Raw genomic sequence first — 14165 nt, 5'->3', positions numbered from 1 at the left:
GATACAGAGAGGGAAAGGCAGTCTCATGTCTGGGGTCGCCAGTGTCCAGGGCAGCACGGGCACAGAGCCCAGCCTACCGCCCAGTCAGGAAAAGCAGAGGCCAGGACCGGCCCCGTGGGCTGCACATGGCCTGCTCTGCCCGCTTTGTCTTAGCAGGAGAAGCTGAGAGCGTAGACGATGACCACTTCTGAGAACTTCACACGTACCTTGTAGGCACTGCTGTCCGTACTATTTTTTTTAATCCTCAAATTAACTCTCTGACAAAGGCCTCTGTAGATGAGTCAGGTGATGCTCAGAGAGGATGAGAAACCTGCTCAAGGTCACATAGCAGGTAGCAGAGCTTAGCTAGGACCTCAAATCGGTCTGACCACCCCTTGCCCTTAGTCTCATGCTGCCCAGTTTAAATATGCAAATAAATGAGCACCTGTGTGTGCCCAGACTTCTTTTTTTAAAGGAGGAAATAATGATGTATTAACTCAAGGCTCTAAACTGTATGACTTTAGTCCTAGCTACCCAGGTGGCCCACTAGAAATTCTCAATTCCTTTCCTTTCCACTGCAACAGAAGTTTCCAAAACAAATAAGCCAGGCCAGCTCCCCACCCTGACTGGGGAAGCCAGTGGGACTGCAGGGCAGAGTGCTGCCATCCAGCTTTTACCACCTTCAAAGTGTCATTAACCGCTGCTGGGCAGGTGGCCCGGGTCCCTGCAGCCTCAACCACTGTCCCTGTTATCCAGAGCTATCAACCACTGAGATTCTTCTCCTAACAGGGAAACAGCAGAGACCGGGCCGCCTGTGGTCTGCTCCCCGACCAGCCACGATCGGCTTCGCAAATGTGCCCCTCCACATTCCCCTAACCAGTATTTCTCTCTCAAAATCCAGCTGGAGCTACTGCCCAAGCGGACTCCTCTGCCTGGGCTTCAAGGGCTACTCTCAAACACTCCTTTCACTTCTCCTGTGACCACCCCACCCCCCACCAACTCAAACTAAGCTAACCGGCCCTGGGGACTTTGCAAATGCCTTTCCTGTCTCATGGAGTATCATTTTACTGATGCAAGTTCTCCTCCTTCTTCCCATGCTAAATCTATATCATCTCTTTCAGGATGGTCCTGACAGATGGAGAAAACTGCTCAAGGCTACACGCGGGGTGCAGGAGAAGGCAATGGCACCCCACTCCAGTACTCTTGCCTGGAAAATCCCATGGATGGAGGAGCCTGGTGGGCTGCAGTCCACTTTCACTTTTCACTTTCATGCACTGGAGAAGGAAATGGCAACCCAAGCCAGTGTTCTTGCCTGGAGTATCCCAGGGACAGGGGAGCCTGGTGGGCTGCTGTCTATGGGGTCGCACAGAGTCGGACATGACTGAAGAGACTTAGCAGCAGCAGCACACACGGGCTGCAGAGCTTAGACAGGACCTCAGGGTAGTCTGACCATGCCTTGATCCTAGTCTCACACTGCCCAGCTCAAATATTTGAACAAATGAGCACTTATGTGCACCCAGACTTCTTTTCTTTAAAGGAAATAACGATGTATTATTAACAATATGGCTCTGAACTGTGTGACTTTAGCTCTGTCATGGTCCTAACAGACCGTGCCCAGCACCGGTCTTGCCTTTGCTTTGTATTTCCCCAGAACTTAGTATCCTCCCTGCAGCTATGTTGGAGGGAACCATTTGTTACACTCATTCATTTGACAAACATTTACTGAGGCCCCTCAACTATGTGCCAGGCATTTATTGTGTGTCTACTATGTGCCAAGCGCTCTGCTAAGCACTGGACATTCAGTGCCCTCGAGGAGCTTCTTGCACTGCTGCTAATCCCCTTCAGGCCCTTCCCTGGGGGAGGCACTTAGATCCGGAGCTCTCTGAAAACTGTCTCCTCTTTGTCATCCTCTAGTCTGTCGTTAACAAAGAACTTTTACTTTTGCAAGGTGCTTTGGCAACCATTATCTCATTTTATCCGCGGAGCACCCATACAAGGTAAGGTTGAAAGAGATTATTATTCCATTTGAGAGAGGGGGGCACCGAGGCCCAGGAAGATTAAGTGATCTGTTTAAGGTCACCTGGTTGCTATGACCTGGTTAGCAGCCAGGTCATCAACAGTATTCAGGTCCTTTGACACCAGGCGAGTGACCTATGCATGAAACCCTGCCCCATAACAGGCAGACGAGGGTCATCAAGATGGGACCTGAGTGATGACCCACTTCTCAAACTCTGTTGCTGCCAAGAGGCTAAAGCAAAAATAGAGAGCCTTAGAAAATGCTTGTGTAACTGGAAACTTTGAAGAAGTTTATCTGTTTTCCTGGTACATAATAGGCACTCAGTACATATCTGTCAAATGAACGAACAACTTGCTAGACAGGCAAATGGCAGAGGGTATGAGCCAGCTAATAATAACGGCTGTTTGAGTGCAGACTTTGTGTCAGGCATAATCCTAAATCAACTCACTTCATCTTCACAACAATCTTCTGAGATGGCTCTTACCATCTCCCTTGCATAGATGAGACAAAATGAGGTAAATACCCAGAATGGCAGGCTCTGGACGGAACCCAGTCAGACCGATGCCAGAGCTGTGCTCTTGACCACGTCAGCCAAGTGCAGGTCATACGCTCCTGCCATCCATGATAACCACTCAATTCCCACTACAAGCACACTGAATGAGTGTTCTGATGAGTGCTGAGTGAAGGCTGAAGTCACACTTCTGCCCTGGGCCCCAAGTTTCTGCATGAGTCACCCCCGGCTGGAGTGAAGTGTAATAAAAATCCAGCCCAGGGTGGCGGCAGAGGGTGTGTGTCAGCTGCACAAGGACTTCACAAGTCCTTTCCAGCGTCTGCACCCCAGAGTCCAGCCGTGACCCGTGGGCCTATCCCCCAAAGAGCAGCTCTCCACTCTGACTTGATTGCAAAACAGGCCTGGTAAGCATTGGGGCTATGAACGGTGAAGACCAGAGTATCCAGGAAGGAAATTTCTAGCATCTCAACCAAGGCTGAAGTAGAAGGCAGCATTAAGGAGGGTAGAGTAGTGTTCGTCACTGGGACAAAGACATGCTGGAAAGATTTATAAATAGGCTAAAGAGAGGGGCCTCCGTGAATAACTCCTTTATGGGAGGGGACGGGAAGGACGGGACGAGGCAACTTCAGCTCTTGCTATTTTCAACCCCCATCAGAAAAGGAGGCGGGCCACTTAGGAAAAGTCTCATCACCAACAAGACGGGGACAGGGGCCAAAGAAAGAGCAGGCGGAAATAATCTTCTCTGAGGCGCCTTTCTCTGACAAAATCTTAAGTGGGAGGGACAAGATTCAGAAGTGATTTGAAGCGGGAGAGGCTATTCCAGAAATCACAAATGCTGAAGATTTGTGCCTAAAGGTTGCTGAATTATAAGTTGATTCTGATCTTAGTGCTTCTGTGTGCTCTTGGGCCTAAAGCTTACTGAACCATCCCTAGACTTCAGCTCCTCTAGTTATTAAGAGGCATGTGTCACCTGTACATGTCTGTGTCCTCTGGCACAGGAACCATGCTAGGGTCCAGGAGGCCAGAGAGCGGAGGATGCTTGGAGTTACTCAGAGGAGAAGAGATGCAGAAACGTGAGATCTGGTCGGAGCTCTTGGCGACGGACAGGCAGGAGCCATCTCCAGGCAGCGCTTCAGGTGCTCCAGTTGCAGAGAGGAGCAACTATTCTGATTGTATTAGAGCTCCTGAGAGACGGGGAAGAAGTGCCTCCTGCACCTTGGGTAGGTGACATCTCTGTCCAGTTATCTGTGACTTTAGATCTCTAGGGTCAGCCCACAGAAGCTGAAAATGTTCCCTGTGATTTAAGCAACATGGAGAAAAGCAGACCAGGGTTAGAGAGCTAACAGACGAGAATCCCCAGGGATGGGTGGCCAACTGTTTCAGTTTGCCCAGCAATGAAGGGTTCCCAGAATGCTGGACTCTCAGTGCTAAAGCAGAGACAAATCAGAACAAATGGGCCACCCTAATGAAGGGCTCACATGTTAAAGAAGTCTCTGGTTTGGCAGAGAACCCACGGGCACCATGGGGAAACCTGATGCTCAGAAATACTGAGAGGTCAGGTCCCAGGGTTGGGAGGTCAAGTGCCCTGATGCCTTCCAGTGAGCCTTTGGGCACAAACTGGCCTTGCTGGGCCTTACTTCCTCCAGAAGACCCAGATAAGTTTGCCTTCTGAGCTTGAAAATCTGCTAGAAAATGACTGAAGTTGCTCAGGACCCTGCGCCCTAAAAAAGCTCCTCCTTGGAAATTTCTTAGAATAGCTTGCAAGCAAACCCAGGAGGAGGCCATAAGGCAGGATTCTGCTCCCTGACTTTCCCCAGAGGTCACTCATCCTACCAAGATCTCAGGGGTCAGAGCAGGCAAGGGACTGAAAGATGGACATGTGGAGAGGTAATAACAGCCATTTCCAGGCGGCCAGTGCCAAGTTCAGCCAAGCAAGCAGCTAGGAACTTCTAGACTGGACAGAGCACAAAAAGGGGCAGTGCCCCCTCATTCTTCACCCTGCCCAGCGTCCTCCCTACAGAGTCCAGTGCCACGAACCGAGCTTCCCCTGGCTTGAATCCATTTAATTTTCCCTAAGCTGGTTTGTAGGGCAGGCTGCTAAGCACTCAATGTGTCCAGTCCTGCTGTAGCCACCTTTCTCTACGGCCGAGGGCAGGCTCTGGTTCCATGCCCCTTCTGCCAGCTGAAACAGAGCCCAGCTCAAACTGGGCCCCTGAGTTCAAGGAGACCAGAGGGCATGACTGGATACTCAGCTCCTCTGTCCCTTAAAGGAGTCTGCCCCATTCTAAGGCCCAGAAGAAGGAAAAGGGGCGAAGAAGTTAGGATGGAGAAAGCTTCTCCGTCCTGCCTCTGCCGACTCAGTCATTTCTTAACTCAGCAAATGTCCTATAGCACCCACTCCGTGCGAAGCACAGGGCAAGAAACGGCACTGACACCCAGACTCAGAACCCGGGGGCACAGGACTCACGGAGCTGAAGGCTACAGACTTCCCCAGCTCTCACTCTAAGGTTCTAAGTACGACCGCCCGCCTCTGGTTCCCGCACACCCACCCAAGTGAGCCTGCAGAGACAGGGAGATAAAAGGCAAAGAAGAGAAGCCCCAAATCCTGGTTAATTCATGAAGCAGAGCTCTGTGGGATAGAGTCAAGCTTTGCCTCAATTTACAACACATTCCTAACAGACAACCATTTTGAGACTGAAGTCCAAACCCTAAGGATCAAGTTAGAGAATTCTTAAAGAATCTAAGGATAAATGTAGTTAAACCCCTTTTCTTTCTCCTTGACTGGTTCATCCATCCATCCATCCATCCATCCACTCAGTTTGTATTTCACGAGTGCCTTTGGCGTGCCAGCACGGAGCTAGGCATTAGCAGTCTGGGAGGAAGTTTAATCCAGCCTCACTCCGGCTATATCATCCAAATGTTCATGGCTCTGTGCCCTTGAACTCTGCTCACTGCCCAAACCCTGGGGTCCTCTGCTTAGAATAGGCCCAGGCAGAAGCCAGCTCCAGACAGTAGCCTCTGTAGTCTGGAGTTACGGACAAAGCGGTTACTTGGGTTTCTGCCTCGCCCCAGTCTCTCCCTTACCACTTTCTCCTCTGCCTGGGATGGAAACTTTGCCTCTGTCTGCTCACATGTTTCAGTCACAAGGCTGAGCTCCCAGCAAAAGAAGTAGCTCAAGGATACAACAGGCTGGCGCCAGCAAACAGAAATGCAAGCATTTATTTTGTTCATTCAGTACCAGTCTTCCTTTTTTGATGCCTAGGAAGGCAGTGCGAGCTCACTGCTTGCCCGGCCTTCCCACCTGTCCTTCCCATCGAGGGCTTACTCCCTGCTCCTCTCAGCCCTTTCTCTCTCTCATCAGACCCACAAACGGCGTCCTGTTGTCTACACAGCTCAGCGCTTGCGAGTTCGAGGAACCAGCCAGCAATCAGAGCTCATACGAGCACACAAGGTTGGGGCCTGCTAGTCTCCTCTCTTTCTGTGAGCCCCTTGCAGAGCCCTGCTCCGCCTGGCGTCTCTGGCCCACTGAGGCCGAGGAGTGCACCAAGTCCCGTGCCCGACCAGCCAGCACCTTATAAGTAAGCTTCCGCCTCTGCCCAGGCGGGCTGCTGTGTCTGCCTGTCTAGCTGCAGATTTCTATCTCTGATCTGCATGGGCAGATGGGCAAGCAGCTGTGCCAGGCCCCAGGGGACTGCAAGCTCCCGGGGAGGAGGCGTGTCCACCTGGCTCACTAGGCCCAAGGCCTCAGGGGGCCTCCTCAAGGATAAGAAACAGTCAGACCTCCAAAAGGGAAAAATACAAGAGCGAGTCTCAGCCAGCCCCTGTGGCCTCCTACTCCCTCCTGCCTGCTCCCATTCCTAAGGCAGGGACAAAGCAGGCATCAGGGAGCCAGGGAGGCCAGACTGTTTCTCCCATTTTATGCACATCTTCTGACTTGCTGTGTTTCTGAGAGCAACTTCTCTGGATACAACCTCATTATCCTTAAAATTTGGGCTGAAGCCCTAGGCTGCTTTCTGACGACTCTGGCTAAGCTGAAAAGAAATGAAATTGCTACCAAATGCTGCTTGACCTGCTTATTGGTGGCTCCTGGAACAGCTAGCATACAACCCTATACCTGTGACATACAGTTAGCTCTCAATTCTCTGCCGCTGCTCTGTCCTTGTAGGGTCTGCAGATCTCACAGCTAGATACCTGATTGCTCATTCCAGCAGCCAACATTTACTGAGCACCTACTATGCGTCAGGCACGTGCTTTGTTTACATTATTTAATATCCCTGTGAGGCAGGTGGAGACACCGATTCACAGAGAAGTTAGCTCACTTGCTCGCGGCTAGAAAGTTGGATCAAAATCCACACTCAAGCAAGCTGATCTCAACGCTTCACTCTTAACCTCTCATGCATGAGTGTGTGTGTGCATCCGTGCATGTAAGTGCATGCACTTTGTAAACTACAAACTGCTGTACAAATATAGAGGAGTTATTATCAGGTCGAGCATAGTAGTATGAGCCAGGCTGGTGGGTACAGGAGATAGCGAAGGTTTGTGTCTGAGCATTAATCTAATTAAAGATGAACTGTATTTCAGAGGTAACTGGAAAAGTTATTTGGAGTATCCTGGGCTTCGACGCCCTCCATCAACACAAAGACTTGAAATTTGACTGAACGCTGTAGAGGTGTAAAAGACTCTTCCTGAGACTCCCAGCCTGGCATTTGTAAGACATCTGTCTTACCAATCCACAGAGACACCAGAATGGATGGGAGGGGGCCACCCTGTTGCCATGTGGGCTCAGCCTCCACAGCAACACCTCCCAGAGAAGGAGGCTTCTTTCCAAAGCAAGAGATCACTTACTGTGGGATGAAAGAAGCAACGTCTAATTACAAAGAGTCATTTATAGGCCATTAGCCTATAATGAATGGATGGATCCTGGCAATGATCATCAAGGAGGCTAATAACACAAAAGGGAAGACAACCAGACATTGTGTGTCTCCTGATAGATGTACACACCATAACCAAGAGAGTCTTGCCCCTCTAATGAATAGACTAAAGGAACCTGAGTGTGACCAAGCCCTAAATCTAAGTGTATGTACAGGAAACACAGGGACAGTGCGTGCACGTGTTCTAAGTCGCTTCAGTCGTGTCTGCCTCTTTGCGAACCTATGGACTGTGGCCCACCAGGCTCCAGGGACAGTGGAACATGGCAAATGACATGATGAGGATGCAGTCAGCCAAATTCAGAATATGCAGAACTCTATAAGACAAATGACCCAGTTTCTTCAGCAAAACATCATAAGAGAAAGACAAACATTACTTACAGTTGAGAGTGACTCTTGGCTATAGCAACCAACCACAGTGCATGGACTTATTTGGAGCCAAATTAAAAAAAAAAAAACTAGGAAATAAATTTCTGATAAGCAGGGAAATAAGAATACCAACTGGATATTTGATTATATTAAGGAAGTATTCATTTGTTTAGGTGTGATGATGATTTTTTCAGAGTTTCTATCTTTACAGATGAAGTGATAAGCTGTGTAGAATTCACTTCAAAATAATCAGAGGGTAGAAAGGACTGGGAGTGTACATAAAACAACATGGGCTGTGAGATGACTTAAAAACTCTGAGTGTATGAGGGCTACTACACTATTCTCTCTACTTTTGTGTATGTCTACAGCTTTCTACAAGAAAAAAGTTTTTTTAAGTGAAAATCAGACTCTCCATGGTCATCACTGTGGTAGTGCAATAATGTGTGTGTGTGTTAGTTGCTCAGTTGTGTCCGATTCTTTGCAACCCCAGGGACTGTAGGCCACCAGGCTCCTCTGTCCATGGAATTCTCCAGGCAAGAGTACTGGAGTGAGTAGCCCTTTCCCTTCTCCAGGGGATCTTCATGACCCCGGGACCAAACCCAGGTCTCCTGCGTTACAGGTGAATCCTTTACCATCTGAGCCGCCAGGGAAGCCCAGTGCAGTAATAAACTCCTCCAAACGGGCCAGGGCACTGGCTCTGGCCTCTGTTCCCCCACCCTTGAGAATGATGCAGAGAACCCCCAGACTGCTTTTCCCTTTCCAGTACTACCACTGCAGCACTTAGCACTTGCTACAGCAGATCCCCTCGGGCCTCTGACAGTGGTAGAGCCAACACTCTGTAGAGAAAGCAACTCTCCCAAGATCGTGCCCCAAGACAGCAATGGAGCCATACTCCAGCTCTGGAGGTAGAACGCCACACTCCAGCTTTCCCTCAGACCATCCTAGCTCAGAGCCGAAGACTAATAGCTCTCCCAGCCCCATCCTGAATTTAGCCTCTCACTACCCCGCAAAAGAGCCAGCATTCCCGCAAAGCAGCACCCACAGCCGCTGGATCAAACCCACGCTGCCTTTCCGCCTCCACTGGGAGGAAGCAGAGGAGGAAGGTGGAGGGAGGAGCGGGCAGCACAGGCCGCCGCGGAGCCCGGAGACCCAGTGTCCCCCAGCCCAGCCCGGGGACCCAGGCTGAGGCCAACCTCACCCTGGGCAAACAGCTGGCACCACCCAGGCGGGTCCTCCCCTGGCACTTCCTGGAGCTATGGCTCACAGAGCTCCTGGGAGGGGAGACAAGGCTGGGGAGAGGGCACGGAGAAGTTGTGGGGGGAGGGTGGGACAGTCTGGGGTATCTGCAGACGCCTCCAGAAGGGAGGACGAGGAGCAGTGAGCATCAGACCTGGGACATTCCAGAGCTCAGAGCTGCTGGGGAAGTAACTGAATCAAAGGGAGAGAAGAGAAAAGAGAGCAAAGGAGAGAGGAAACAGCAGTAGGAGGGAGGCCAGAGAGATGGGGTGGGGCCAGGCCGGACCAGGGGCCCACAGCCAGAACCAGGGCTCGGCCACCAGCCCAGCCACCCCGCAGCCCCAGCCTCGGCCCGAGCAGCCGTGCCCAGCCATGTGCTCAGAGGGGGCCCTTGCCTCGCTGGCTGCGCACAGGCGTGCAGGCGCCAGCTCCACGAACCTGGCCCCTCTGCCCTCGCCTACCTCCCGGCAGCTGCTCCGGAGAGACTGACGATCCACCTGCCTCCTGAGTGGGGAGGGCCAGGGCAGGCTCCACCCCGGGCCAAGGGGCAGATCCAGGCAGCCTGCCGGAGCCCGCCCTTTCGGGGCACATCGCTCAAGGGGACACGGGCTTAACCGAGCGCTCCTCCAAGGCGCCTGCTCCATATTCATGCCCACGCTGGGCGGTCACGGGATGACCGCCGCCCACCTCTCATGCTCACTGACCTTCAGGGGCCACAAGACCCAAAGTTACCTTGGAGCCACCCCTCAGGCCCTGAGGAAGTGGACCACGAGTCTCCCACTGAGCTTCAAGGGCCCTCACAAGTAACCCCAGAGGGAGTGCCGACTCTGAAGCTCAAATCCTGGCTCTGCCACTTGCTGGCTGAGACCTCAGGCAAGTCCCTGAACAGCGCCGAGTCTTCATTACAAAGTTATATGACCCTGGGGCTCAGCCTGCACCTGCAGAGAGATGGGAGCGTGCACGGAAGGATAAGGGCTGAGGATCCAAAGAGGAAGTGACGCTCTATAAATGCTAGGTATCACTACCATAAACAATGTTCTGGCCACACCTAGGAAGGAGGAGGCAGGTTTCTGTCAGGCTCTGCAATGCTGTCCCAAGAAAGCCTAAGGCAAACAACGCACCAAGCCAGAGAGTACCGAGGCTGGGTCTCAGCACCCTGTGCAGAAGAGCAGAGCCCCCAACCCCCACCCCACAAGCCCCATCAGAGGGAAAACGCAGACACAGCACAGTCAAGAGGGAAGGCCCAGGCGTGATCTGGGGTTTCTCTAGCCATCAGGCTTCAGCACTGAAAGCAGTGTGGCTCCGGAAGAGCAGGCAGTTCATACCCCAAGGGTTGCTTCTCCTTTACTTCTCCAGGGAGGAAGTTGTGGGCTGCAGGAATTTCCACGAGCAACTGGGGCTCCAAAGTTTTGTGCCTCTCCTAAGAATAATACTGTAAGTAATAATCTTTGACATTGACACATTGCATTTTATACACGTGGCCTGCTCCCCAGTCGCAGCTTCACAGAACCCAAAGGAGGAAGCCTTACATTGTCAGCCCTAGACCGCCACTGATTAAACAGCTAGGGCTCAGAGGGGAGAGAGAGTGATCCAAAGTTGCACATCTTAGGGGACTGCCCAGGAAACCCAGCTCTGCCTGTCAGCGTCCATTTCTGCCCCTCGGTCAGCCCAGGGCCTGGCCCTCAGGGGAAGGGCAGACACTAAACATGGAGGCCAGGTCCTGCTCGCTGGACAGGCCCCCAGTCCTAGTCTACAGCCGCTCTGGGGAGGGCTCCCGTGACGGGCTACCTCAACCAACCATTAGCAACCTAGAAGTCCAGATCAGGCAAGTTCAGGGGCCTCAGGGGATAAAGGCAGTTCAGGCAAGTTCAGGGTTTCACTGGCAATAAATTCCCTTAAAAATTTAAGAAATGTCCATTCATCATGCTCCTGGTCGACAACAAATTCTTACTCAGCTTATTCAAAATGACAAAGTCCCTCCGAGGTTGTGAGTTCTGAGAGGTCCAGCTTTGGACCATTTCTCCCCAGGTTTTGAATACAAATGGGCAAGAGTAATACAATGCTGACTGTGGCCATCGCAGAGGAAAATGAGAATCCCCCGTCTCCAGAACCTTCCCTGGGAGCAGGCTTCAGACAGGGTGGAGCAGGCAGTATGGACCAGACATGCTTCAGCCCAGGTGCCAGAAAAAGGTCCCATGAGGCAATCACGCATGTAAGTGGGGGAGTCAGACAGAGCATAGCTCCCCCATCTCAGAGAGAAGCCAAGTAGGGGAGGCAGTAAGGTGAGTTGGAAGGAAAGTTCCCTGTGCCTCCTGTTCAACAAAATCTTAAATCTTTGAGCTAAAATAAAGAGTCCATAAAAGACCCCGAGCCTCCAAACTTTTCTAATTATTCATAAAATATATTTGCACGTCCTGTAAACTCACCGTTGGATGAAGGCTCTGGGCCTCCTAGTCTAGATGAGACCACCTTGGAAAAGACAGAGATGCTTTCCTCCCAAGAGATTCTTTCATCTCCTTGGCCTCCCAAGGGTTAACCAACAGACCCGCACCCCCCCGCCCCCGGCCCCTCTTCCCAGCCAGGCTGGAACTGCAGGATGGCTGGGGCAGCTGGCAAGTGTTGGGGGGCTGTGGGGGGGATGTTTAGCTTGGCTTCAGCCCAACTCTGCAGACAACTTTACTCAACATATAGACACCCGGGCTGGGCCCCTTGGACCAAGCTCCTCCCTGCCTTCCCCACCGGAGACAGGCTCCAGAGAAGGCCCCTCTTAGGGGAGGAAGTAGGGAGGGGGCGGCTGTGTTTCAGGATTCTGGATCCCAAATGCATCTCTGAGGCGGCAGTGGCAGGGCAACTAGACTAAGGCAAGAAGACACTCAGAAAACGCTGGGCAGCCTCAGCTCTAGGGGTGGCAGTTCCAGAAAGATGGTGCCAGTGTTGACAAAGGCGACCTCAGAAGAAAGCTGGCAGATGAGGAGGCGGGTCACTCCCCGGCTTCCCCTTCCCTGCGTGGGCGGGCAGGTGCACGGAGGGGCCAGCCGCTCTCAGGCAGGCGCGGGGCCTGATGGCACCTGTGTGACGTGGACACAGCTGCGCCTCCTCCTCAGTCTCGCACAGCCCCGCCGCTGCTTGACACGGCCCTGTCACCTCACCTCAGTTACTCTCAGGGCCAGGAAACAACCCTGCTGGGTCCCTTTAAGAGGTGCCTCTAAGGTGCTCCAGGAGACGCTTCAGCCCTCCCCCGAGAGTTCACCCTTCCTGAGTCCTGCTGTTCTAACAAATGACAAGAACCAGAGCACAGGGCAAAATCTCCTACATGTGACGGTGTCCAGTGAAAACTTCTCAAGTTTCAGAGGAGCCTTCCAAGGGCTCCTGAACCTCATCTCCCAATCGGGTCCCACACGCCCTAACTCTCACCATAACCCTGACCTTCCTGCCTCCACTCACCAATTAAGACTTGGATTTCCAACCTCACCCTCTAAGCCCCTGAAATAACTCTCAGTTTGTCATTAGAAACTCCCATCACCAATCAATCTCCCCCATCCATGATGCGGTCTTTAAACTACAGACTATCCGTGACCCAGGAACCCACCTGAACTATGGACTCCCCGGTTCCATCATTCCATCGTTTCCATGCCCTGAAGGTGAAATACCTCTGAATCTGGTCTCCTCTACTTCTACTCCCACTACCGGCACTCTCCTCCCCTCTTCGAATGATAATTTAGTCATGCTCATAAACCTACAACGTATCTCCACTGACTGTAGGATAAAAGCTAAACGTCTTACCTCGAAACCCAGGGCCTTCTATAACCCAGCCCCAATTTGTCCAATATGATCTACTTCTACCCTACAACCAGAAGCATAGATTTCCTGTAAGTGTTACAAGTCATTGTGCCAGAGGAATTCTAGTGGAAGGAGAGACCACTTCTGTCTAAGGCCATCAGGTATGTGTGTGTGTGTGTGTGTGTGTGTGTGAAGCATTATTTAAAATTATGCACTGGACCAGCTTGTAACTGGTCTGCCCTCCTCCTCCTCACTCTCCCGCTCCACCCCAAGCACCACGGGTTTGTAAGCATGAAGGACACCCGTGTGGATGCAGGAAATGCCGTTTTGCACTGAACCATCTGTCAGACTCCAAGCATCCAGGAACAGAATTGGACTGTTTAGGAAGCCTTTGTGGATGGCGGAGTAGTTGATGGCACCACACAGAATCACACAAGCTAGCAACTGCCGATGATGAGCCTCCTGCGGGTGCTGGACCGAGTGATAAAGAGAGCAGGGTTGATCTGGAGAGGTCTCCTCTGCAGTTCCTGTGGGCGGTGTGCTAGCAGGGCTTCCATTTCCCCGCCGCCCCCTTAGCCCCACCAAATACCTAACATTGGGAGGGAAGAAGGACCTGAGGCAGGGAGGAAAGTTAAGTAATTCCCTTCTGTCTGGACTTCCAGCCTTTTCAGTTTGAACCTCTGGAGGGAAGGGGATGAAAAGAGTTAAGAAAAAATAATCCAACTTCTTCTGCCATCTGTGATTCTGGCAACTCAATGGTATATATGAGTGGCCAGGCAGGGGAGTGGGAGACCAAACTGAGCTGGGAATGAAGCGACAGAAGAGCGGGCCAGACCAGTGGACGCCTGGACGAGCCAGCTCCTCCCTTCCCAGGCAGAATCTCCAGCCAGAGAAGGCTGAGACCAGAGCCAAAGCAGTAAGAGGGAAGGGCATCAGGGAAGGAAAGACATAAATTATCGCGGTCCCCGGCTCTACCAAGGACCCCCCTTCACTGTGCTGCAGTCTCCTTTCAAGTTCATATAATTCACCCAGTGAAACACCACCACTGTGCGATTATCTTGAATGGCGTACTCGTATGTGGCGAGACAGAGAGAGAGCAAAAACTGGAACCGGGGCAGAGAGGCGAAGAGAACATGTGAGCAGGAGGATGAAGGGAAAGAAAGAAAACGAATGAGCTCTTGTCAGAATTAATTTTCAAAGACCAAACAAAAAACGATTACGGTGGGGAATCTGCAGGCTCGGTGCTCCAGGGGAAGCTGTGTTTACAAAGAAGGTGGGACGGTGCACAGCGGGAGAAAGTCCAGGGGAATGGCTCCCAAGTGCTTCAGGGCGAGGCGAGGAGTCA

General features: G+C 52.0%; 1 protein-coding gene and 1 long non-coding RNA gene across 25 annotated transcripts in view; one reads left to right on the top strand and one right to left on the bottom strand.

Annotated features, from left to right (window-relative positions):
• Positions 1-14165, bottom strand: part of PLEKHA6 (pleckstrin homology domain containing A6) — a 159505-nt gene that overhangs the window by 89282 nt on the left and 56058 nt on the right. For 2 of the 23 annotated variants that reach the window (XM_086345702.1, XM_086345711.1), the window contains exon 3: positions 10366-10460. The exons of 20 other annotated variants lie outside the window; for them this stretch is intronic. The gene's annotated coding sequence lies outside the window, so the exon portion shown is untranslated. Of the gene's footprint in view, positions 1-9501; positions 9542-10365; positions 10461-14165 lie in introns of those variants that run through there. One more of the 23 variants, XM_086345704.1, reaches the window with a different exon arrangement.
• LOC147357137 (uncharacterized) lies at positions 2800-7197 on the top strand. Of its 2 annotated transcripts, none has more exons than XR_015143801.1 (3): positions 2800-2911; positions 3506-3727; positions 5869-6085. It is a non-coding gene; the product is annotated as an uncharacterized LOC147357137 (long non-coding RNA). The 2 variants fall into 2 exon arrangements; XR_015143802.1 differs by lacking the exon at positions 2800-2911 and adding an exon at positions 7089-7197 and having other exon boundaries at positions 3638-3727; positions 5869-5958.

This window comes from Bos grunniens, chromosome 16, assembly GCF_055505025.1.
Source record: "Bos grunniens cultivar Pamir isolate PY7600 chromosome 16, Bosgru_T2T1.0, whole genome shotgun sequence".
NCBI classification, from domain to species: Eukaryota; Metazoa; Chordata; class Mammalia; order Artiodactyla; family Bovidae; genus Bos; species Bos grunniens.
This window is presented reverse-complemented; position numbering and strand designations above follow the sequence as displayed.